General features: G+C 46.0%; 1 long non-coding RNA gene across 1 annotated transcript in view; it reads left to right on the top strand.

Annotated features, from left to right (window-relative positions):
• Positions 1 to 24298, top strand: part of LOC143805535 (uncharacterized) — a 37698-nt gene extending 13400 nt beyond the window's left edge. Inside the window, exon 3 of the long non-coding RNA XR_013221265.1 lies at positions 23917 to 24298. This is a non-coding gene — a long non-coding RNA (uncharacterized LOC143805535). The remainder of the gene's footprint in view (positions 1 to 23916) is intronic.
• Positions 24299 to 24573: the final 275 nt, after the last annotated feature.

Raw genomic sequence — 24573 nt, forward strand, 5'->3', positions numbered from 1 at the left:
TAAGTTTTCCCCTGCAAATGTAATTGTATTTAAAGATGGTTGTCAGTGTCCAGTTTCGTTTCAGTTTAGTGTCCGAAGGGTTAAGATTCATTTCTTTAGAAATCGAAACTTAAGGAATAGAAAGAAGAGGAGGAATCCACCAGGAGACGTCCGACGAATCAGAAGGACTGAGCACTAGACGTATACTGCTTAAACCCCACCTATTGCATTCCTTTTTAGTACTGTGTATTTGGAAAATAAAGTTCAGTTGGTATGACTGTGGCTGACACATGGTCACATGAGCATGCACTGAGATTGAACCAGCTACCTGTCTGACTCATTCTTACCCGGTACCACATGCTTATAGTTTAATTTGGAATGACTGGTGAATGAGGGTATATTGTCGTTTACGACCCCGACAATTTGGCAGCCCAACGGGGGGCGTGGCCAGCGATCCGAGACCCTCTGGACCCATGCCTGGATGTCTATGGATGATACCCGTAGTGGCTGACCTCGAGGACTGATCACCCTCCGAACACGGTAAGTGGCGATCATGTACACTGTATATGTCACACTTGCTAGTGTCTCAGCCGTTATTGGTTTGTCTGTGGTCTCCTTGGGTCCGGGAGGTGACCGGTCGAGTGGTGAGATCGAACGCGATCCTGTGCCACGCTCTGAACCAGCAACTGAGAGACGTCGCATCCGGTGCGTCCTCTGTACACCACACCTCCTCCACCGGTCATTGTACTCCGTTCAACCACCCTACCCGTGACTGTTATCTAGTAGTGAAGTGAAGTGAAAGATTGAGCGAGTTGTAGATTGTGGGGCAGCTTAGAGGAAGGGATAGGAGACGCAGCCTCTGTGATATTGTACCAGCTAGGTAATTAAGACGTCCCGAGCAGGGACCACCTGTATTTCTGTGGAGGGCTCTCACTAGAAGACCGCCTCCCGACTGTTTAGAATATCGTGGCAGGATAGTCTGTTAATCACTGGTGTTCAGGTTAGGGACAGAAAATATTGAGCGCGAGGCTCTTCTTTTTCTAATACGTTGAGCGAGATTCCGTATTGTAGAATACCAGTGTTGATATCGCTGCCAGCGATCCTGAGCTGCAGCAGGGCGCAGTATTCTGTGAGCCAAGCTGCGTATCTTAAAGCAGAAGAAGTCTGTGCCCCACAAGTTAGATGAGGATGCTGTGGAAGTCAAGGCAATAGTTGAGTCACGGGAGGGCAAGAAGGCAGTCAAGAATGTTGAGAGATTGTATAAGCATGTAGGATTGCCCTCGTCAGGCAGATTGCAGCCGGCTATGTGGTATAACCTCATAGAGAACAAGCGAGGCATGTTGAAAGATAAAGGATTGTTAGAGCAAGCACAAGCTCATCTGCGAGTTGCGCGAGGCTTGAAGAATGAAGGATGGAAAGAGGTCGATGTGGGGGGAGGATCAGACAATGCGGAGCCCATGTTTGGTTATAAAATGCCTTTGAACTGTGATCTTACAGATTGTAAAATGGCCGCCGTGCCACTGGTGATGAAAATGCAGTCCCAACCACCACCCTATAATGGCGATGGGCCAAACTCTCCAGAAGCGTGGGTGTGTCCTGTTTGTGGCGTGCAGAATCCAACCTGGGTGGAAACCTGCCGTGTGTGTGGGGCGGGCTGTCCTCGGGGTTCCGCCCAGACCATGGACGGAAGTGGGGCATGCCACACTTCCTCCAGCGGCCATCTTGGTGCACCCGGAACTTCCCCCGGAAGTGGGGCATGCGACGCCTCCACCGGCGGCCATCTTGGTGCACCCGGAATTCCTCCCCAGCCACTATGTCCGCTGGTAACACTTTCCGGCGAGTACTATCAGGGACCACCACTTCCTGAGAAACCTCCGGCACCGACTGATGCCGCCTCCACTTCTAATGTTCCCGTTTCCACTTCAGTCTCGGGGTCTAGTCTCCCAGTGCAACTCACTGTGATATTTGTAAACACGCCAGGTCAGGGTCCCTTTACCCTCGATGCTCTGACCGGTAGTGCAGCTTTTCAGTCCGCAATGCGTATGAGACGCCAAGTTATCGGAGATGATGAAGAATCGGAGGACCAGGACAACCAGGCCGTTACAGTTCTTCCTGCCCTGCCAATGCTATTAGGTCCGTTCGAATCCCCCCGGCCCGGAAGGAGCCCACTATCTACCCCTCTCAACAAATCCTCTAAGTTGCCCCATGACTCCGAAATCTGGTTCCCCTGTCATTCACGCTATTACATCACACCTCAGGGCTCCCAGGTTCTCTTCTCAGTGGGGTATGGGGACATACTTACCCACCAGGTGGGAGCCATAGTGAACCCAGCTAATTCTACCCTGTCACATAGAGGTGGTTTGGCCCAACAGATAGCTAAAAAGGGGGGCCCAGCCATAGCCCAAGAGTGTCAGGCCTACCTTGCCGTTTATGGCCCCTTGCATCCAGGAGACGCTATGTCCACCCAGGAAGGGAATTTACCCTGTGATATAGTGTTACACACTGAAGGCCCCATATATGATTACAAGACACCCGAGCACTGCCGTACAGTATTGCAGACTGCCTTGCAGACAGAGCTCACCTATGCAGGACATGCTACAGGTGTGCTGATTCAGCTTCATGGAGACAAATAGAGATCTGTTGCTTATTACAGCGGCCACCTGGATACGGTGGCAAGAGGGAAGTTTCTCATGTGTTTGGATTGTGTTGTCTGTCCAGCTGTTGCTACACAAATCTTCAGATAGTGTTTTGGATTATCCACTGATGGTCCATACCCCACACGATGTACATAGTATCCTTAATCAAGTACAACCTAGCCACATGTCCATGGCTGGACAGCTGCGACTTTGGTGTGCTATTCTCATGCCTACTAATGTGACTTTGAAAAGGTGCACTGTCCTGAACCCCGCTACTTTTCTCCTAGTTCCCCTGGATCCAAAGGGGGGAGGAGTAGGTGACATGAAAAAGGACACTCTTTTTCTTTCTAGAATGGATCCAGAGGAACAAGATTAGGTTTCCAAATCACATGATTGTCTAGAATTGATATCTCAGGAAACGGCTGGTCTCTAGTGTGCCTATTCTAATGCTGATTTTGAGCTTTTTGTAGATGGATCCCGTCACCAAGATGACCAAGGACGCTACTGTACCAGATATGCTGTGGTCTCAGAACATGAGGTAATCAAGGCAGAGTCAATGCCAGCTCATATGTCTGCACAAGAAGCAGAAACGTACAAACTAGCAGAAGGTAAGACTGTAAATATCTACACTGATTCCAGGTATGCTTTTGGCATTACACACGATTATGGGCCTATCTGGAGAGCCAGGGCCTTCCTGACAGCAAATGGCCACCCCATTAAACATGCTGAGGCAGTCCAGCAACTTATGAATGCACTACAGCTTCCCACCCAAGCAGGCATCATAAAGGTAAAGGCACATACCAAAGGCACTGATGGACGGACAAAGGGTAACGCACTGGCAGACCAGGCTGCCAAGAAAGCAGCAAGCACTCCTGTAGCCTCTAGAGTACATCACCTAGACACCCCACCATCTCCACTTGTGTTGAAAGACATCTTAGCCCGGTTACAAGAACAGGCAAGTACGGAGGAGAAAAATAGGTGGCAAAAGACAGGGGCTTGCTCTGATACCGTCACTGGACTATGGGGGAGGGGTGAAAAGGTCTGCCTACCACAGGTACTGTACCCAATGATGGCACAGGTTCTGCACGGGAATGTGCACCACTCGAAGACGGCCATGTGTGACACCCTACAGAAACAATGGATTGCCCCCGGGTTTTCCACCTGCGCAGAAAGGCAGTTACAAAGCTGTATGATATGTGCCACACATAATCAGAGTAGGACAGTGAAAACCCCATCCAAGCACACTTCCCGGCCCTTTAACCAATTCCAGAGACTGCAGATTGATTATATTCAGTTACCCAGGGTAGGGACGTATGAGTATGTGTTGGTCTGCATTGATTTATTTTCAGGTTGGCCAGAAGCCTACCCAGTTGCCAAAGCTATGGCTAAGACAACGGCGAAGAAACTGATGGCTGAGATCATATGCAGGTATGGAGTTCCTGAAGTCATTGAAAGTGATCGGAGTTCCCATTTTACTGGAGAGATCATGTCAGAGGTAATGGCAGCACTGGGGGTAAGTCAAGCATTGCATACTCCATCCGTAGAGCAGTGGAAAAGTGGAGAGACTAAATGGAATTCTTAAGCTTAAAATCCAGAAGGCAATGGCAGAGACTGGTAAACCATGGACAGAATGCCTTCCTCTAGCTTTGTTTTCAGTAAAATGTACCCCAAACAGGAAGATAGGACTGTCACCGTATGAGATTCTGTTTGGCAGGAGCCCAAATCTTGAATGTTTCTTTCCACAACAGTTGCAGCCCAAGTACCAGGACTTGACTAGCTATGTGCAGGCCTTACATGGACACCTTGCCAAAGTGCATTTAACTGTCTTCAGTTCTCTTCCAGACCCAGACAAGGTTCCTGGACACCATCCCTTTGTGCCAGGAGACCTGGTGTATGTGAAAGTTTGTGCGCAGAGATTGTCTCCAGACGAGATTTGAAGGACCCCACACGGTGATCCTGGTCACCCCCACTGCAGTAAAACTTGAAGGAAAGAGCACCTGGATCCACGCCTCACACTGTAAAAGAGACCGAACCAGTGTTTAGTCACAGTAGTGACTGAAGGGAAATGTTGCTGTTGTTTTTGATCCTGGAACTGAGAGCTATCCTCGCCCCTACCTTTTCGTTCCCTATTGCAAAAATAAGAATTCTGGTCCCACTATATTCTGGGTAAACCTGACAGCCCTGGTGAACATCTGGCGATTTGATTTCTGTGATGTAGTTAAGTGCCCCGAGACTGAACGGGTGGTAGAGGGAATCATCCAGTTTTATATGTGTGTTACCAGAAATGACAACAATAACTGTTATTATTGGTCAGATGCTGCCTGGAATACGGGAGATGATTGGGGATATAAACCTAGCGAAGCCACGTTCCCTAAGGATGGGACGGGTAGGAGTCTTCGTGAAAGAATGTATCTAACAGCCCTCCTGCAACCGCTTAGAGGCTGTAAATGGGGTAGAAGTTGTCACCCCCTCCTCCTGAATCTTGAAAACCCCCAATCTGCTGATCTGCAGACATTCGTATTGGGAAGGCATTATAATTATGTATTTAGTAGTGGATACCATGGGAATTTAGGCCATATACAGCTCCAGGATATTAGTTTCAGACCAACCAAGGCCCCTGTTACCAGTACACCTAAAACAAGCCCAGGTGAGCGTTTGCAAAATGTAGTTAATGAAGTAATCCCCATTCCAGGTCTCAGTTGGCAAGAGGTTTTCTCCATAGAAACACAAACAGCCCCAAGGAAAAACCTATGGTTAGAATGGGTGAGATATAATGTAAGAGTCCAGAATATCTCTTGTCATGATTCTCAATGGCGAGAGAACATAGCCCAGCATATATGAGAACTAGCTCTTGGAAGATGGAAACTATACTGACCATGAACTAAACCTGCCGCACAACTAGAAGTGGCCGGGTAGCATGCCTACGTTTTTTTATCCCTAGATGCCCAGCGCCAGCCGGAGAACTACCTAATCCTAGCAGAGGAAAAGACAGTCCTGGCTCACCTCTAGAGAAATTTTCCCAAAAGGCAGACAGAGGCCCCCACATATATTGGCGGTGATTTTAGATGAAATGACAAACGTAGTATGAAAATAGGTTTAGCAAAATCGAGGTCCGCTTACTAGATAGCATGAAGACAGAAAGGGCACTTTCATGGTCAGCAGAAAACCCTATCAAAACACCATCCAGAAATTACTTTAAGACTCTAGCATTAACTCATAACACCAGAGTGGCAATTTCCGCTCACAAGAGCTTTCCAGACACAGTAACGAAACAGCAGCTGTGAACAGGAACAAAATGCAGAAACACACAAGGACAAAAGTCCAACTTAGCTAGGAGTTGTCTAGTAGCAGGAACATGCACAGAAGGCTTCTGATTACATTGTTGACCGGCATGAAACTGACAGAGGAGCAAGGTTATATAGCGACTCCCACATCCTGATAGGAGCAGGTGAACAGAGGGGATGATGCACACAAGTACAATTCCACAAGTGGCCACCGGGGGAGCCCAGAATCCAATTTCACAACAGTACCCCCCCCTCAAGGAGGGGGCACCGAACCCTCACCAGAACCACCAGGGCGATCAGGATGAGCCCTATGAAAGGCACGGACAAGATCGGAGGCATGAACATCAGAGGCAGTGACCCAAGAATTATCCTCCTGACCGTATCCCTTCCATTTGACCAGATACTGGAGTTTCCGTCTGGAAACACGAGAGTCTAAGATCTTTTCCACAACGTACTCCAACTCACCCTCAACCAACACCGGAGCAGGAGGCTCAACGGAAGGCACAGCCGGTACCTCATACCTGCGCAACAATGACCGATGAAAAACATTATGAATCGAAAAGGATGCAGGGAGGTCCAAACGGAAGGACACAGGGTTAAGAATCTCCAATATCTTGTACGGGCCGATGAACCGAGGCTTAAACTTAGGAGAAGAAACCCTCATAGGGACAAAACGAGAAGACAACCACACCAAGTCCCCAACACAAAGCCGAGGACCAACACGACGACGGCGGTTGGCAAAAAGCTGAGTCTTCTCCTGGGACAACTTCAAATTGTCCACCACCTGCCCCCAAATATGATGCAACCTCTCCACCACAGCATCCACTCCAGGACAATCCGAAGATTCCACTTGAGCGGAGGAAAATCGAGGATGAAACCCCGAATTACAGAAAAACGGGGACACCAAGGTGGCAGAGCTGGCCCGATTATTGAGGGCGAACTCCGCCAAAGGCAAAAAAGCAACCCAATCATCCTGATCCGCAGACACAAAACACCTCAAATATGTCTCCAAGGTCTGATTAGTCCGCTCGGTCTGGCCATTAGTCTGAGGATGGAAAGCAGACGAAAAAGACAAATCTATGCCCATCCTAGCACAGAATGCCCGCCAAAATCTAGACACGAATTGGGTCCCTCTGTCAGAAACGATATTCTCCGGAATACCATGCAAACGAACAACATTTTGAAAAAACAGAGGAACCAACTCGGAAGAAGAAGGCAACTTAGGCAAGGGAACCAGATGGACCATCTTAGAGAAACGGTCACACACCACCCAGATGACAGACATCTTCTGAGAAACAGGCAGATCCGAAATAAAATCCATCGAGATGTGCGTCCAAGGCCTCTTCGGGATAGGCAAGGGTAACAACAATCCACTAGCCCGAGAACAACAAGGCTTGGCCCGAGCACAAATGTCACAAGACTGCACAAAGCCTCGCACATCTCGTGACAGGGAAGGCCACCAGAAGGACCTTGCCACCAAATCCCTGGTACCAAAGATTCCAGGATGACCTGCCAACGCAGAAGAATGAACCTCAGAGATGACTCTACTGGTCCAATCATCAGGAACAAACAGTCTACCAGGTGGGCAACGATCAGGTCTATCCGCCTGAAACTCCTGCAAGGCCCGCCGCAGGTCTGGAGAAACGGCAGACAATATCACTCCATCTTTAAGGATACCTGTGGGCTCAGAATTACCAGGGGAGTCAGGCTCAAAACTCCTAGAAAGGGCATCCGCCTTAACATTCTTAGAACCCGGTAGGTAAGACACCACAAAATTAAACCGAGAGAAAAACAACGACCAGCGCGCCTGTCTAGGATTCAGGCGCCTGGCAGACTCAAGGTAAATTAAATTTTTGTGGTCAGTCAATACCACCACCTGATGTCTGGCCCCCTCAAGCCAGTGACGCCACTCCTCAAAAGCCCACTTCATGGCCAAAAGCTCCCGATTCCCAATATCATAATTCCGCTCGGCGGGCGAAAATTTACGGGAAAAAAAAGGCACAAGGTCTCATCACGGAGCAGTCGGAACTTCTCTGCGACAACACCGCCCCAGCTCCGATTTCAGAAGCGTCGACCTCAACCTGAAAAGGAAGAGCAACATCAGGCTGACGCAACACTGGGGCGGAAGAAAAGCGGCGCTTGAGCTCCCGAAAGGCCTCCACAGCATCAGGGGACCAATCAGCAACATCAGCACCCTTCTTAGTCAAATCAGTCAATGGTTTTACAACATCAGAAAAACCAGCAATAAATCGACGATAAAAGTTAGCAAAGCCCAAAAATTTCTGAAGACTCTTAAGAGAAGAGGGTTGCATCCAATCACCAATAGCCTGAACCTTGACAGGATCCATCTCGATGGAAGAGGGGGAAAAAATGTATCCCAAGAAGGAAATCTTTTGAACCCCAAAAACACACTTAGAACCCTTCACACACAAGGAATTAGACCGCAAAACCTGAAAAACCCTCCTGACCTGCTGGACATGAGAGTCCCAGTCATCCGTAAAAATCAGAATATCATCCAGATACACAATCATAAATTTATCCAAATAATCGCGGAAAATGTCATGCATAAAGGACTGGAAGACTGAAGGGGCATTAGAAAGACCAAAAGGCATCACCAAATACTCAAAATGGCCCTCGGGCGTATTAAATGCGGTTTTCCACTCATCCCCCTGCTTGATTCGCACCAAATTATACGCCCCACGGAGATCAATCTTAGAGAACCACTTGGCCCCCTTTATACGAGCAAACAAATCAGTAAGCAGTGGTAACGGATATTGATATTTAACCGTGATTTTATTCAAAAGACGATAATCAATACACGGCCTCAAAGAGCCGTCTTTCTTAGACACAAAGAAAAAACCGGCTCCTAAGGGAGATGACGAAGGACGAATATGTCCCTTTTCCAAGGACTCCTTTATATATTCTCGCATAGCCGCGTGTTCAGGCACAGACAGATTAAATAAACGACCCTTAGGGTATTTACTACCCGGGATCAAGTCTATGGCACAATCGCACTCCCGGTGCGGAGGTAGTGAACCAACCTTGGGTTCTTCAAAAACGTCACGAAAGTCAGACAAGAATTCAGGAATCTCAGAGGGAATAGATGATGAAATGGAAACCAAAGGTACGTCCCCATAAGTTCCTTTACATCCCCAGCTTAACACAGACATAGCTCTCCAGTCGAGGACTGGGTTATGAGATTGCAGCCATGGCAATCCCAGCACCAAAACATCATGTAGATTATACAGCACCAGAAAGCGAATAACCTCCTAGTGATCCGGATTAACACGCATAGTCACTTGTGTCCAGTATTGTGGTTTATTACTAGCCAATGGGGTGGAGTCAATCCCTTTCAGAGGTATCGGAGCCTCCAATGGCTCCAAATCATACCCACAGCGTTTGGCAAAGGACCAATCCATAAGACTCAAAGCAGCGCCAGAGTCGACATAGGCGTCCGCGGTAATAGATGACAAAGAACAAATCAGGGTCACAGATAGAATAAACTTAGACTGTAAAGTGCTAATTGAAACAGACTTGTCAGGCTTCTTAGTACGCTTAAAGCATGCTGATATAACATGAGTTGAATCACCACAATAGAAGCACAACCCATTTTTTCGTCTAAAATTCTGCCGCTCGCTTCTGGACAGAATTCTATCACATTGCATATTTTCTGGCGTTTTCTCAGTAGACACCGCCAAATGGTGCACAGGTTTGCGCTCCCGCAGACGCCTATCGATCTGAATAGCCATCGTCATGGACTCATTCAGACTCGCAGGCACAGGGAACCCCACCATAACATCCTTAATGGCATCAGAGAGACCTTCTCTGAAAATCGCCGCCAGGGCGCACTCATTCCACTGAGTAAGCACAGACCATTTGCGGAATTTTTGGCAGTATATTTCAGCTTCATCTTGCCCCTGAGACAAGGACATCAAGGCCTTTTCCGCCTGAAGCTCTAAATGAGGTTCCTCATAAAGCAACCCCAAGGCCAGAAAAAACGCATCCACATTGAGCAACGCAGGATCCCCTGGTGCCAATGCAAAAGCCCAGTCCTGAGGGTCGCCCCGGAGCAAGGAAATTACAATCCTGACCTGCTGTGCAGGGTCTCCGGCAGAGCGAGACTTCAGGGACAAAAACAATTTGCAATTATTTTTAAAATTTTGAAAGTGAGATCTATTCCCCGAGAAGAATTCAGGCAAAGGAATTCTAGGCTCAGACATAGGTGCATGAACAACAAAATCTTGCAAATTTTGTACCTTTGTGGCGAGATTATTCAAACCTGTAGCTACACTCTGAAGATCCATTTGAAACAGGTGAACACAGAGCCATTCAAGGATTAGAAGGAGAGAAAGAGAGGAAGGCTGCAGCATAGGCAAACTAGCAAGTGATTCAATTAAGAGCACACTCAGAACTAGAGGAAAAAAAAAAAAAAAAAAAATTGTAGCAGACTTCTTTTTTCTCTCCTTTCTCAGCCAGTAATTTAACCCTTTTTTAGGCCGGTCAAACTGTCATGATTCTCAATGGCGAGAGAACATAGCCCAGCATATATGAGAACTAGCTCTTGGAAGATGGAAACTATACTGACCATGAACTAAACCTGCCGCACAACTAGAAGTGGCCGGGTAGCATGCCTACGTTTTTTTTATCCCTAGATGCCCAGCGCCAGCCGGAGAACTACCTAATCCTAGCAGAGGAAAAGACAGTCCTGGCTCACCTCTAGAGAAATTTTCCCAAAAGGCAGACAGAGGCCCCCACATATATTGGCGGTGATTTTAGATGAAATGACAAACGTAGTATGAAAATAGGTTTAGCAAAATCGAGGTCCGCTTACTAGATAGCATGAAGACAGAAAGGGCACTTTCATGGTCAGCAGAAAACCCTATCAAAACACCATCCAGAAATTACTTTAAGACTCTAGCATTAACTCATAACACCAGAGTGGCAATTTCCGCTCACAAGAGCTTTCCAGACACAGTAACGAAACAGCAGCTGTGAACAGGAACAAAATGCAGAAACACACAAGGACAAAAGTCCAACTTAGCTAGGAGTTGTCTAGTAGCAGGAACATGCACAGAAGGCTTCTGATTACATTGTTGACCGGCATGAAACTGACAGAGGAGCAAGGTTATATAGCGACTCCCACATCCTGATAGGAGCAGGTGAACAGAGGGGATGATGCACACAAGTACAATTCCACAAGTGGCCACCGGGGGAGCCCAGAATCCAATTTCACAACAATCTCTGTAGGATGTATTGCTTGTGCTGCTGCGAATACACATCTTTACACGCATGTATTGCTTTTTCCTGATGACACCACTGCCTGTGTCATGAATCTGTTGAAAGGTTTGAAGTCCACTGATTGCCCAGATTACGTCCCACTAATTCATAAGGAACCCAGACTAAAGGTCCCAGGAGAAGTAACCGTATTAGCTGACAATTACACCTGCTATAAATCCCACGACACCACAGGTACACCAGTAGAAATCTCCGAGACAGGTTTCTGCAAGGAGAACAGTTCCTTAGATACTGACTTGCTAATTAAACATACACAATGTATGTACGACATTTATTGGTTATGTGGGGATGGTAAGCTCCGTCCTAGGTTGCCTAATGCCTGGATAGGCCAATGCACCCTTGTTAAACTAGCCATGCAGTTCAAGATTTTACCTTGGGATCCAAAGATACCTGATGAACCTACCAGAAAGAGGAGAAGTTTTGATCAGCTCCACATGAGTTATGAAGAAGATCCACTAGTATATATTGATGCTATTGGAGTGCCAAGGGGGGTGCCTGACCAGTTTAAAGCCCAGAACCAGACTTATGCCGGCTTTGCTTCTATAATCCCACAGGTGCAGATTAATAAAAATGTTGAATGGATCAATTACATATATTACAGAGAACAAAGATTTGTTAATTATAGCTGTGATGCCTTCCAGGGTATAGTTGAGGATTTGGGCCCTAACACTTGTATGACCAGTGCTGCAACCCGACCTAAGAGAATTACACTGAATCCTGTCCAGACAAGATCACATGTAGTGATATAAGAAGCTGACACAGGATTGTGGTTGGTGGATAGTGGGGACATTAACTTTTAGGAGTAGGCTGACAGTAATCCTTTTGGGAAGGAGCTGTAGACCAGCATGTCATGTCACTCCCCACTACCAGAGAACCAACCACATCAGGTAGGGTAAGACAGATACAGGAGTATTATCCCTGGAGGCCCTCTGACTAGCTAGCTACGCAAAAGCAATTGGCTGACCCTGAGAACCAACCTTTCTCATTTTACAGACGAATAATGACCATATGATGGACGTATAAGTGCACCTAGGCAGGCCTAGGTAGTTAGTGAGCACAAAAACAGGTGACGTGCTAAGACGCAAATTAAGATTTTCTACAAATGTGACAAAAGGAGAGAGTGTAGAGCTATACTTTGGACGGTTACAGCTGAAATGGGAAGACATGGAGTACAGTCCCATAAACCCACTTGATGTTAGAGTATTGGTAAATACATTCATTGACGGTATGACCAAAGACTCACGAGACGAAATATAGACAGCCAGATCTGAATGGCGAAATGTAGATCCAAAAGACCTGAAGGTTTCTAAAGAAGATGAACAAATTAGGACAATAAGACGACGTGTCATGTATGCTGGGGCAGACACATCTTTCTTCCCCAATTGGTTAGGTGGGATCAAGGGATTCCATCAATAAGTTTGTTTGGTACTAATTGCCCTCCTTGTAATTGGATCGATAATCCTCTGTTGTGTTATTCCCTTGTACAAAAAGGTCATTGCCAAAGCAACTCCGACTGGCACCTTCCTCAATCAAGAAATAGATCCACCAGAGTACAATGGTACTGATCCAGGGGAGATCCCGAAGTATATTCCTCTCAAGAGAATAGACAAAACCCCCCATTCTCAGATGATGCCAAGAGATTTAGTTTAGGGACAGTGGGAGAACTCCATGTGAGGTTAGTGAAGGGTTCAGCTGCCTGGAGGCCTCTCGCTAGGGGAGAGTTTCTGAGGTGTCTGGATGAAGAAATCCACCTCCCCTTTCCCCATCACATGGACAGTCTCGAAGGATCTTTCTTTAAGGGAAAAACTTAGTGTTTAGGGGGGATTGTCAAGGTGAAAATATACTTTCTTATATACCTTTGTACTTTTATATATCTTATACTGTGAAACAATAAGTTTTCCCCTGCAAATGTAATTGTATTTAAAGATGGTTGTCAGTGTCCAGTTTCGTTTCAGTTTAGTGTCCGAAGGGTTAAGATTCATTTCTTTAGAAATCGAAACTTAAGGAATAGAAAGAAGAGGAGGAATCCACCAGGAGACGTCCGACGAATCAGAAGGACTGAGCACTAGACGTATACTGCTTAAACCCCACCTATTGCATTCCTTTTTAGTACTGTGTATTTGGAAAATAAAGTTCAGTTGGTATGACTGTGGCTGACACATGGTCACATGAGCATGCACTGAGATTGAACCAGCTACCTGTCTGACTCATTCTTACCCGGTACCACATGCTTATAGTTTAATTTGGAATGACTGGTGAATGAGGGTATATTGTCGTTTACGACCCCGACACCATGAAACAATTTGGAAACAGGTTTTTTATTGTAGATTTTATCGATTCCATTTTGAATGTTTGATTCTTTACATGACTGTTTAATCTCCGCAGATTTATTATTGTGCGGAAGGAACCGTCCGGCTTTGGAATCAGAAACAGTGGGGAAAAGAATCCTTTCCCCCTTTCCAGTAAGGGAACTTCTCGGATCACATCTTTGGTTATAAGTTTTGAGATCTCTAGTTCCAAGGCCTGTTGTTGCCGCCATGAAGGTTTCAATGGAGTGACCACATAGTGTTGGGGAGGGAGAGTGGTAAAGTTTATTTGAAGTCCCATTTTTATTAGGTTTAAAATCCAAGTACTGGAAGAGATTTTTTCCCAGGCCGGAAGGTATTGAGACAGTCTCCCTCCCACCCTGGGGGGGGTGTCACTTAGGGTTTTTTTATTTCTGGGGGAATTGCCAAAGAGGAAGCCCCTGTCTCTATTTCTCCCCTCCTCCCACCTGTTCTGTTCTCTAGGGGGGCGTCTACGGAAAAATTTCCTGTTCCGAAAGGGCCGCCTAACGTATGGTGCGGCCAGGTTAGGGAATCCCTTCTTCTTATCCCCTGCTTTTTGTAAAATGTCATCTAGGGTTTCCCCAAACAGAAATTTTCCCTCACATGGGATTGAACAAAGTTTTTGTTTTGTCTGTAGATCGCCTGGCCAGTTTTTCAGCCATAGCGTTCTACGAGCTGCATTAGACAGGGCTGCCGACTTTGAAGTCAGTTTGATAGAGTCCGCCGAAGAGTCGGCCAGGAAGGCTGCCGCGCCCCTAATCATGGGAATTGATTCGATTACTTTTTGCCTGGATACTCCATCCCTTAATTGTTTCTCCAGATTGTCTATCCAAATCATTAGAGATCTGGAAGTACATGCGGCCGCTATGGCAGGTCTTAAACATCCCCCTGCTGACTCCCAGGCCCCTTTTAGGAAGGTGTCGGCTCTTTTATCAAGGGGGTCTTTTAGCGTTCCCATGTCCTCAAAGGGCAGCGCAAATTTCTTTGACGCTTTAGCTACTGCCACGTCAAGTTTAGGGGCTTTGTCCCATGGTGTAGAATCATCTTCCGCAAAAGGATATTTCCTTTTAAGGGAGGGTACAGATGAATTTTTTCTTTCTGGCTTCTCCCACTCCTTTTTAATCAGGGCCTGCACGTTTTCGTTAAGTGGGAAAACTCTGCGTTTTTTCTGGCCCAGACCGCCAAACATAATGTCCTGTACCGTTTTGTCAGGACGTGGGTCTAGGACACCCATTGTAGATCTTACAGTCTTTACAAGGGCATCTACTTCGTCTAAGGGGAAGCAGTGGCGGCCTCCACTCTCAGAGTCTGAGGAGGAAGAGGAACCTTTCCTGTCTGACACATCCTCATCAGAGCTAGAAGGATCGGAGTGAGAAAGGGGGACAGGTGTTCTCTCCTTAACCCCCTCTGTCATGATCTCAATGGCAGGAGATCATAGCATCAGCATATATAGGAACTAGCTCTTGGAAGATGGGAACTGAGCTGACCATGAACTAAACCTAACGCACAACTAGCAGTGGCCGGGTAGCATGCCTACGTTGATTCTAGATGCCCAGCACCAGCCGGAGGACTAAATAATGCTAGCAGAGGAAAATATTAGTCCTAGCTCACCTCTAGAGAAATACCCAGAAAGGAGACAGAGGCCCCCCCACATGTATTGGCGGTGAATTAAGATGAAATAACAAACGTAGTATGAAAATAGGTTTAGCAAATTTGAGGTCCACTTACTACATAGCAGAAGACAGAAAGGACACTTTCATGGTCAGCTGAAAACCCTATCAAAACACCATCCAGAAATTACTTTAAAACTCTGGCATTAACTCATAACACCAGAGTGGCAATTCCTGTTCACAAGAGCTTTCCAGACACAGTAACGAAACTACAGCTGTGAACTGGAACAAAAATGCAAAAACAAACATGGACAAGAGTCCAACTTATCTAGTAGTTGTCTAGGAGCAGGAACAAGCACAGAGAGGCTTCTGATAACATTGTTGACCGGCAAGCAACCAACAGAGCAGCAAGGTTATATAGCGACTCCCACATCTTGATGGGAACAGGTGAACAGAGAAGATGAAGACACCAGTTCAATTCCACCAGTAGCTACCGGGGGAGCCCAGAATCCAAATTCACAACAGTACCCCCCCCCTCAAGGAGGGGGCACCGAACCCTCACCAGAACCACCAGGGCGATCAGGATGGGCCCTATGAAAGGCACGAACCAGATCAGAGGCATGAACATCAGATGCATTCACCCAAGAATTATCCTCCTGGCCGTATCCCTTCCACTTGACCAGATACTGGAGTCTCCGTCTGGAAACACGAGAGTCCAAGATTTTCTCCACAACGTACTCCAACTCACCCTCAACCAACACCGGAGCAGGAGGCTCAACGGAAGGCACAACCGGTACCTCATACCTGCGCAATAATGACCGATGAAAAACGTTATGAATAGAAAAGGATGCAGGGAGGTCCAAACGGAAGGAAACAGGGTTAAGAATCTCCAATATCTTATACGGGCCGATGAACCGAGGCTTAAACTTAGGAGAAGAGACCCTCATAGGGACAAAACGAGAAGACAACCACACCAAATCCCCAACACAAAGCCGAGGACCAACAACAATCCACTAGCCCGAGAACAACAAGGCTTGGCCCGAGCACAAACGTCACAAGACTGCACAAAGCCTCGCACATCTCGTGACAGGGAAGGCCACCAGAAGGACCTTGCCACCAAATCCCTGGTACCAAAAATGCCAGGATGACCTGCCAACGCAGAAGAATGAACCTCAGAGATGACTCTACTGGTCCAATCATCAGGAACAAACAGTTTATCAGGTGGGCAACGATCAGGTCTATCCGCCTGAAACTCCTGCAAGGCCCGCCGCAGGTCTGGAGAAACGGCTGACAATACCACTCCATCCTTAAGGATACCTGTGGGCTCAGAGTTACCAGGCGAGTCAGGCTCAAAACTCCTAGAAAGGGCATCCGCCTTAACATTCTTAGAACCCGGTAGGTATGACACCACAAAATTAAACCGAGAGAAAAATAATGACCAGCGCGCCTGTCTAGGATTCAGGCGCCTGGCGGTCTCAAGATAAATCAAATTTTTGTGGTCAGTCAATACCACCACCTGATGTCTGGCCCCCTCAAGCCAATGGCGCCACTCCTCAAAAGCCCACTTCATGGCCAAAAGCTCCCGATTCCCAACATCATAATTCCGCTCAGCGGGCGAAAATTTACGGGAAAAGAAGGCACAAGGCCTCATCACGGAGCAGTCAGAACTTTTCTGCGACAACACTGCCCCAGCTCCGATCTCAGAAGCGTCGACCTCAACCTGAAAAGGTAGAGCAACATCAGGCTGACGCAACACAGGGGCAGAGGAAAAACGGCGCTTAAGCTCCCGAAAGGCCTCCACAGCATCAGGGGACCAATCAGCAACATCAGCACCCTTCTTAGTCAAATCGGTCAATGGCTTAGCAATATCCGAAAAACCAGCAATAAATCGACGATAAAAGTTAGCAAAGCCCAAAAATTTCTGAAGACTCTTAAGAGAAGAGGGCTGCGTCCAATCACAAATAGCTTGAACCTTGACAGGATCCATTTCAATGGAAGAGGGGGAAAAAATATATCCCAAAAAGGAAATCCTCTGTACCCCAAAAACACACTTAGAACCCTTCACACACAAAGAATTAGACCGCAAAACCTGAAAAACCCTCTTGACTTGCTGGACATGAGAGTCCCAGTCATCCGAAAAAATCAGAATATCATCCAGATACACAATCATAAATTTATCCAAATAATCGCGAAAAATATCATGCATAAAGGACTGGAAAACTGACGGAGCATTTGAAAGACCAAAAGGCATCACTAAATACTCAAAATGGCCCTCGGGCGTATTAAATGCGGTTTTCCACTCATCCCCCTGCCTGATTCGCACCAAATTATACGCCCCACGAAGGTCAATCTTAGAGAACCACTTGGCCCCCTTTATGCGAGCAAACAAATCAGTCAGCAACGGCAATGGGTATTGATATTTAACAGTGATTTTATTCAAAAGCCGATAATCAATACATGGTCTCAAAGAGCCGTCTTTTTTTGACACAAAGAAAAAACCGGCTCCTAAGGGAGATGACGATGGACGAATATGTCCCTTTTCCAAGGACTCCTTTATATATTCTCGCATAGCAGCATGTTCAGGCACAGACAGATTAAATAAACGACCCTTTGGGTATTTACTACCCGGGATTAAATCTATGGCACAATCGCACTCTCGGTGCGGAGGTAACGAACCAAGCTTGGATTCTTCAAAGACGTCACGATAGTCAGACAGGAACTCAGGAATTTCAGAGGGAATAGATGATGAAATGGAAACCACAGGTACATCCCCATGAGCCCCCTTACATCCCCAGCTCAACACAGACATAGCTCTCCAGTCGAGGACTGGGTTGTGAGATTGCAGCCAAGGCAATCCTAGCACCAAATCATCATGTAGATTACACAGCACCAGAAAGCGAATAATCTCCTGGTGATCCGGATTAATACGCATAGTTACTTGTGTCCAGTATTGTGGTTTATTATTAGCCAATGGGGTGGAGTCAATCCCCTTCAGAGGAATAGGAGTCTCCAAAGGCTCTAAATCATACCCACAGCGTTTGGCAAAGGACCAATCCATAAGACTCAAAGCGGCGCCAGAGTCGACATAGGCGTCCGTGGTAATAGATGACAAAGAGCAAATCAGGGTCACAGATAGAATAAACTTAGACGGTAAGGTGCAAATGGAAACAGATTTACCAAGCTTTTTAGTGCGCTTAGAGCATGCTGATATAACATGAGTAGAATCACCACAATAGAAACACAACCCATTTTTCCGTCTAAAATTCTGCCGCTCGCTTCGGGACAGGATTCTATCACACTGCATACTCTCTGGCGATTTCTCAGTGGACACCGCCAGATGGTGCACTGGTTTGCGCTCCCGCAAACGCCTATCGATCTGAATAGCCATTGTCATGGACTCATTCAGACCCGCAGGCACAGGGAACCCCACCATAACATTCTTAATGGCATCAGAGAGACCCTCTCTGAAAGTCGCCGCCAGGGCGCACTCATTCCACTGAGTAAGCACAGACCATTTACGGAATCTTTGGCAGTAAATTTCCGCTTCATCTTGCCCCTGAGATAGGGACATCAAAGTTTTTTCTGCCTGAAGCTCCAAATGAGGTTCGTCATAAAGCAACCCCAAGGCCAGAAAAAACGCATCCACATTGAGCAACGCAGGATCCCCTGGTGTCAATGAAAAAGCCCAGTCTTGAGGGTCGCCCCGGAGCAAGGAAATCACAATCCTGACCTGCTGTGCAGGGTCTCCGGCAGAGCGAGATTTCAGGGAAAAAAATAATTTGCAATTATTTCGAAAATTCTGAAACCCAGATCATTCCCCGAGAAAAATTCCGGCAAAGGAATTCTCGGCTCAGATACAGGTGCATGACAAACAAAATCTTGCAAATTTTGTACCTTCGTGGCGAGATTATTCAAACCTGCAGTTACACTCTGAAGATCCATTACAAACAGGTGGACACAGAGCCATTCAAAGATTAGAAGGAGAGAAAAAAAAAAAAATTTCAGCAGACTACTTATTTCTCTCCTTTCTCAGCCAAGGATTTTAACCCTTTAGTGGGCCGGTCAAACTGTCATGATCTCAATGGCAGGAGATCATAGCATCAGCATATATAGGAACTAGCTCTTGGAAGATGGGAACTGAGCTGACCATGAACTAAACCTAACGCACAACTAGCAGTGGCCGGGTAGCATGCCTACGTTGATTCTAGATGCCCAGCACCAGCCGGAGGACTAAATAATGCTAGCAGAGGAAAATATTAGTCCTAGCTCACCTCTAGAGAAATACCCAGAAAGGAGACAGAGGCCCCCCACATGTATTGGCGGTGAATTAAGATGAAATAACAAACGTAGTATGAAAATAGGTTTAGCAAATTTGAGGTCCACTTACTACATAGCAGAAGACAGAAAGGACACTTTCATGGTCAGCTGAAAACCCTATCAAAACACCATCCAGAAATTACTTTAAAACTCTGGCATTAACTCATAACACCAGAGTGGCAATTCCTGTTCACAAGAGCTTTCCAGACACAGTAACGAAACTACAGCTGTGAACTGGAACAAAAATGCAAAAACAAACATGGACAAGAGTCCAACTTATCTAGTAGTTGTCTAGGAGCAGGAACAAGCACAGAGAGGCTTCTGATAACATTGTTGACCGGCAAGCAACCAACAGAGCAGCAAGGTTATATAGCGACTCCCACATCTTGATGGGAACAGGTGAACAGAGAAGATGAAGACACCAGTTCAATTCCACCAGTAGCCACCGGGGGAGCCCAGAATCCAAATTCACAACACCCCTCCCCTTTAAGGGATTTAAACGCTGTTTCTACCTCTGACCTTATTACTGAGCGTAATTCAGAGGCAAAACTAGGGGTTTCTTCACACAGGACTTGTCCTATACAGGAACCGCATAATTTCTTATCCCAGCTCTGTAACAGGGGTTCTCCACATAAAGGACAGTCTCTATGTTTAGTTTTCTCCGTTTTTTTTCTTGCCTAAAAAATAAACGGAAAAGGGGACCCTAATTAACTGGTGAACTTTCACGAAGATCACTCACCCATCTTGCGCAGCTACAGGTACCAGTTCTGGAGGAGGTACGGGATCTTGTATGAGACCCGAAGTAGAAGGTGTCGGCTGGCTGGACATAATGGAGGCTTTACTCTGCGGCGTGGAATGACTCCTGGAGCGGGTACTTCGGGTGCCTGCAGAGGTCCTTCTCTTTGTCTCGCCCGACTTGCGCTGGTGGTGACGCTGCTGTTGCTGCGGCGGTGGCTGTAAGGGCTGCGCCCGCTGGAACTGCTGATTGCTGTCCGCCATACTGGGACTGCATGCAGCAAAGGGCGCTCTTGCAGCAGCGTTTTAAATAGAGTGCCGATCACCCCTCCTCCAGGCTGCGTTGTTAGGGAAGCGCTGGTCCCCAGTGCGCATGTGCGCTCCCCGGGACCCAGAAGTAGACAGCGTCTATATCCGGTGCGGCGGCCATCTTGGTGCTCTCACACACCAGGCCGTCGCTCCGGACCAGGCCTCTCTGCAGAGGCACGCCGGGTCCCTGAAGCCCCTACCCCAATCCGGGGAGGCAGCCACGCTCCCCTCCGCACGCTCTGCAGCCCCATCGGACCCAGAAGCGGCGGCATCGGACACTGAGCCAGCGGTGACAGGGGCCTCCCCGCCGTCATACCTCCACTGGTCGGCTCCGGATACAGGTACCGATCCTGAGGGTCCCCTGTCAGGGACAGGAAACAAAACTGAGGCAGGAGAGAGGTACCGCCCTTTTTATCCTGTAGGTTTCCTGTCCCTGAAGGGCGGATTCCCTCTCTCTAGTAGTGCTGTCATGGGCGACTGAGAAATATAATTTTTGTGGGAAAAAAATTTTGTTTTATTTTTACGGCTCTGCATTATAAACTTCTGTGAAGCACTTGGTGGGTCAAAGTGCTCACCACACATCTAGATAAGTTCCTTAGGGGGTCTACTTTCCAAAATGGTGTCACTTGTGGGGGGGGTTTCAATGTTTAGGCACATCAGTGGCTCTCCAAACGCAACATGGCGTCCCATCTCAATTCCTGTCAATTTTGCAGTGAAAAGTCAAACGGCGCTCCTTCCCTTCCGAGCTCTCCCATGCGCCCAAACAGTGGTTTACCCCCACATATGGGGTATCAGCGTACTCAGGACAAATTGCACAACAACTTTTGTGGTCCAATTTCTTCCCTTACCCTTGGGAAAATAAAAAATTGGGGGCGAAAAGATCATTTTTGTGAAAAAATATGATTTTTTATTTTTACGGTCCTGCATTATAAACTTCTGTGAAGCACTTGGTGGGTAAAAGTGCTCACCACACATCTAGATAAGTTCCTTAGGGGGTCTACTTTCCAAAATGGTGTCACTTGTGGGGGGTTTCAATGTTTAGGCACATCAGTGGCTCTCCAAACGCAACATGGCGTCCCATCTCAATTCCTGTCAATTTTGCAGTGAAAAGTCAAACGGCGCTCCTTCCCTTCCGAGCTCTCCCATGCGCCCAAACAGTGGTTTACCCCCACATATGGGGTATCAGCGTACTCAGGACAAATTGCACAACAACTTTTGTGGTCCAATTTCTTCTCTTACCCTTGGGAAAATAAAAAATTGGAGGCGAAAAGATCATTTTTGTGAAAAAATATGATTTTTTATTTTTACGGTTCTGCATTATAAACTTCTGTGAAGCACTTGGTGGGTCAAAGTGCTCACCACACCTCTAGATAAGTTCCTTAGGGGGTCTACTTTCCAAAATGGTGTCACTTGTGGGGGGTTTCAATGTTTAGGCACATCAGGGGCTCTCCAAACGCAACATGGCGTCCCATCTCAATTCCAGTCAATTTTGCATTGAAAAGTCAAATGGCCCTCCTTCACTTCCGAGCTCTGTCATGCGCCCAAACAGTGGTTTACCCCCACATATGGGGTATCGGCGTACTCAGGACAAATTGTATAACATCTTTTGGGGTCCATTTTCTCCTGTTACCCTTGGTAAAATAAAACAAATTGGAGCTGAATTAAATTTTGTGTGAAAAAAAGTTAAATGTTCATTTTTATTTAAACATTCCAAAAATTCCTGTGAAACACCTGAAGGGTTAATAAACTTTTTGAATGTGGTTTTGAGCACCTTGAGGGGTGCAATTTTAAGAATGGTGTCACACTTGGGTATTTTCTATCATATAGACCCCTCAAAATGACTTCAAATGAGATGTGGTCCCTACAAAAAAATGGTGTTGTAAAAATGAGAAATTGCTGGTCAACTTTTAACCCTTATAACTCCCTAACAAAAAAAAATTTTGGTTCCAAAATGATGCTGATGTAAAGTAGACATGTGGGAAATGTTACTTATTAAGTATTTTGTGTGACATATCACTGTGATTTAATTGCATAAAAATTCAAATTTGGAAAATTTGCGAAATTTTCAAAATTTTCACCAAATTTCCATTTTTTTCACAAACGCAGTTAATATCAAAGAAATTTTACCACTATCATGAAGTACAATATGTCACGAGAAAACAATGTCAGAATCACCAGGATCCGTTGAAGCGTTCCAGAGTTATAACCTCATAAAGGGACAGTGGTCAGAATTGTAAAAATTGGCCCGGTCCATAACGTGCAAACCACCCTTGGGGGTGAAGGGGTTAATGGCCAGGTTCAGTTGGCCTTAATATTATTTATTTGGGGCTTGATAACACCCCGCCCAATTGTGTACCCCAGATATTTTGCTTCCTCTTGTCCAATGGCTCATGTTTGAGAGTTTGCAGGCAAGCCTGCTTCTCTAATAGAGTTGAAGACAGCTTGAACTCGGTGAAGGTGGCTCTCCCAATCTTGACTTTATATGAACACATCATCTGGATAGGCTGCTGCGTATTTCCAAGGTGGCCTCAGAATTTTTTAAATTAGCCTTAGTTAATGTATTTGGGGCTCCATGAGGACCAAATGGAAGAATCACATATTGAAAATATCTTTTGAGGGTGCTTAAAGTTGTTTTTTTTTCTTTAGCCTGATTTGTTAATGTCACCTGCCGGTAGCTTTTCATAAGATTTACTGTTGTGAAGTACCTGGCATCACCCATTCTATTAATCGTCTTATCCATTCGAAGCATTGGATAAATATGAAACCCTTCTCTGCAATATACACTGCCAACCACTTAGCAGCACAATTCGGCTCGCCCGTTAAGGACATGACAGTGATGTCATGCGCTGCCCATTCCGACACACCGAAAGATAAGAATAATCGTTTGTTTCTTTAAAAAAATGTTCTAAAGAACAGCACACAGGGCCCAGGATGGGGTCAGTCTACTACTTCTGAGTGTCCGTCTCCAATAGGCGTATGTGCATGAAAATGATGCACGGCAGAGCACACGTTCACTCCGTCAGCACCATTATAGTCTATGACCCTGTCGGCGCATACACCCAAATCATGTTTTGCAGGAGGCATCTGACAACGTAAGCCCCGACGGGACAAGGGAACATGTGACAAACGCAATGTGAAAGCACCCTAACTGTCCTGTAGCTCAGACTGCATCATCTATAGCAGTTTCTTTCTTCCTGCTATTCAGTCTGTATCATCTGTAGCAGTGTATTCCTAATTATTCTGCAACACAGTTTGTATCACCTACAGCAGAAAATTGCTTGTTGTGAGTCTTATACTTGAAAGTTACTTTTCCTATATATCATAGTATGGAAGTGGATAGACCATAATGCAGAGTATGTATTATATATATAAAAGTTCTCTTTGAGGATTATGATTTTGACATCATGTTTGTATCTATCCTTAGGTTTCAGACATGAAATAAGAAGCCAAAAATGTTTGGATGGTCTGCCTTGAAACTGAGACGATGCCCTCAACATCTAACGCATCCTGCTAGATCCTTCAGCAAAATGTTGTTGTTTCCTGTTTCTTTTGATCCTGACTCTGGCTTGTGTTTTCTAAAGGCCTCACAAAGAGAAGATTTAAGTCCTTTCATAATGAAAGTTGAAATTAAAGACATTTCTATCTAAGTAGGCCAAAGATAGTTCAAGAATTTAGGATAAATTCAAAAAGAATGAGTGATGGAGATCCTATCAACTCTAAATCATATGCTAGAAGTTACATTTTGGTAGAGGTTAGATAACTAAACTTGTTTCGCGTCTGATCACGGAATACTACAGATAAATAAATGTTAACTATCATACAAAGAGGCTGCTCCTTACATTTCTCCAAGTTCTACCAGACATGTTATTTTGTTGTGCCAAATCCTTCTGTATCCTTCAAGAATACCTGATCAAACAGATCTGTGCCATAGAAAATATGGTAAGTCTTTTTAGGGCTAAAACCAGGAATCCCTTGGAAGAAACCGATATTCAGAATGGAAACAATACATTTCACTATCTTGCAGCCTAGAGATTTTATGGTCAATCAATCTAGACCCATTAAATGAATATTTTACCAATAC

This window comes from Ranitomeya variabilis, chromosome 2, assembly GCF_051348905.1.
Source record: "Ranitomeya variabilis isolate aRanVar5 chromosome 2, aRanVar5.hap1, whole genome shotgun sequence".
Lineage (NCBI taxonomy): Eukaryota > Metazoa > Chordata > Amphibia > Anura > Dendrobatidae > Ranitomeya > Ranitomeya variabilis.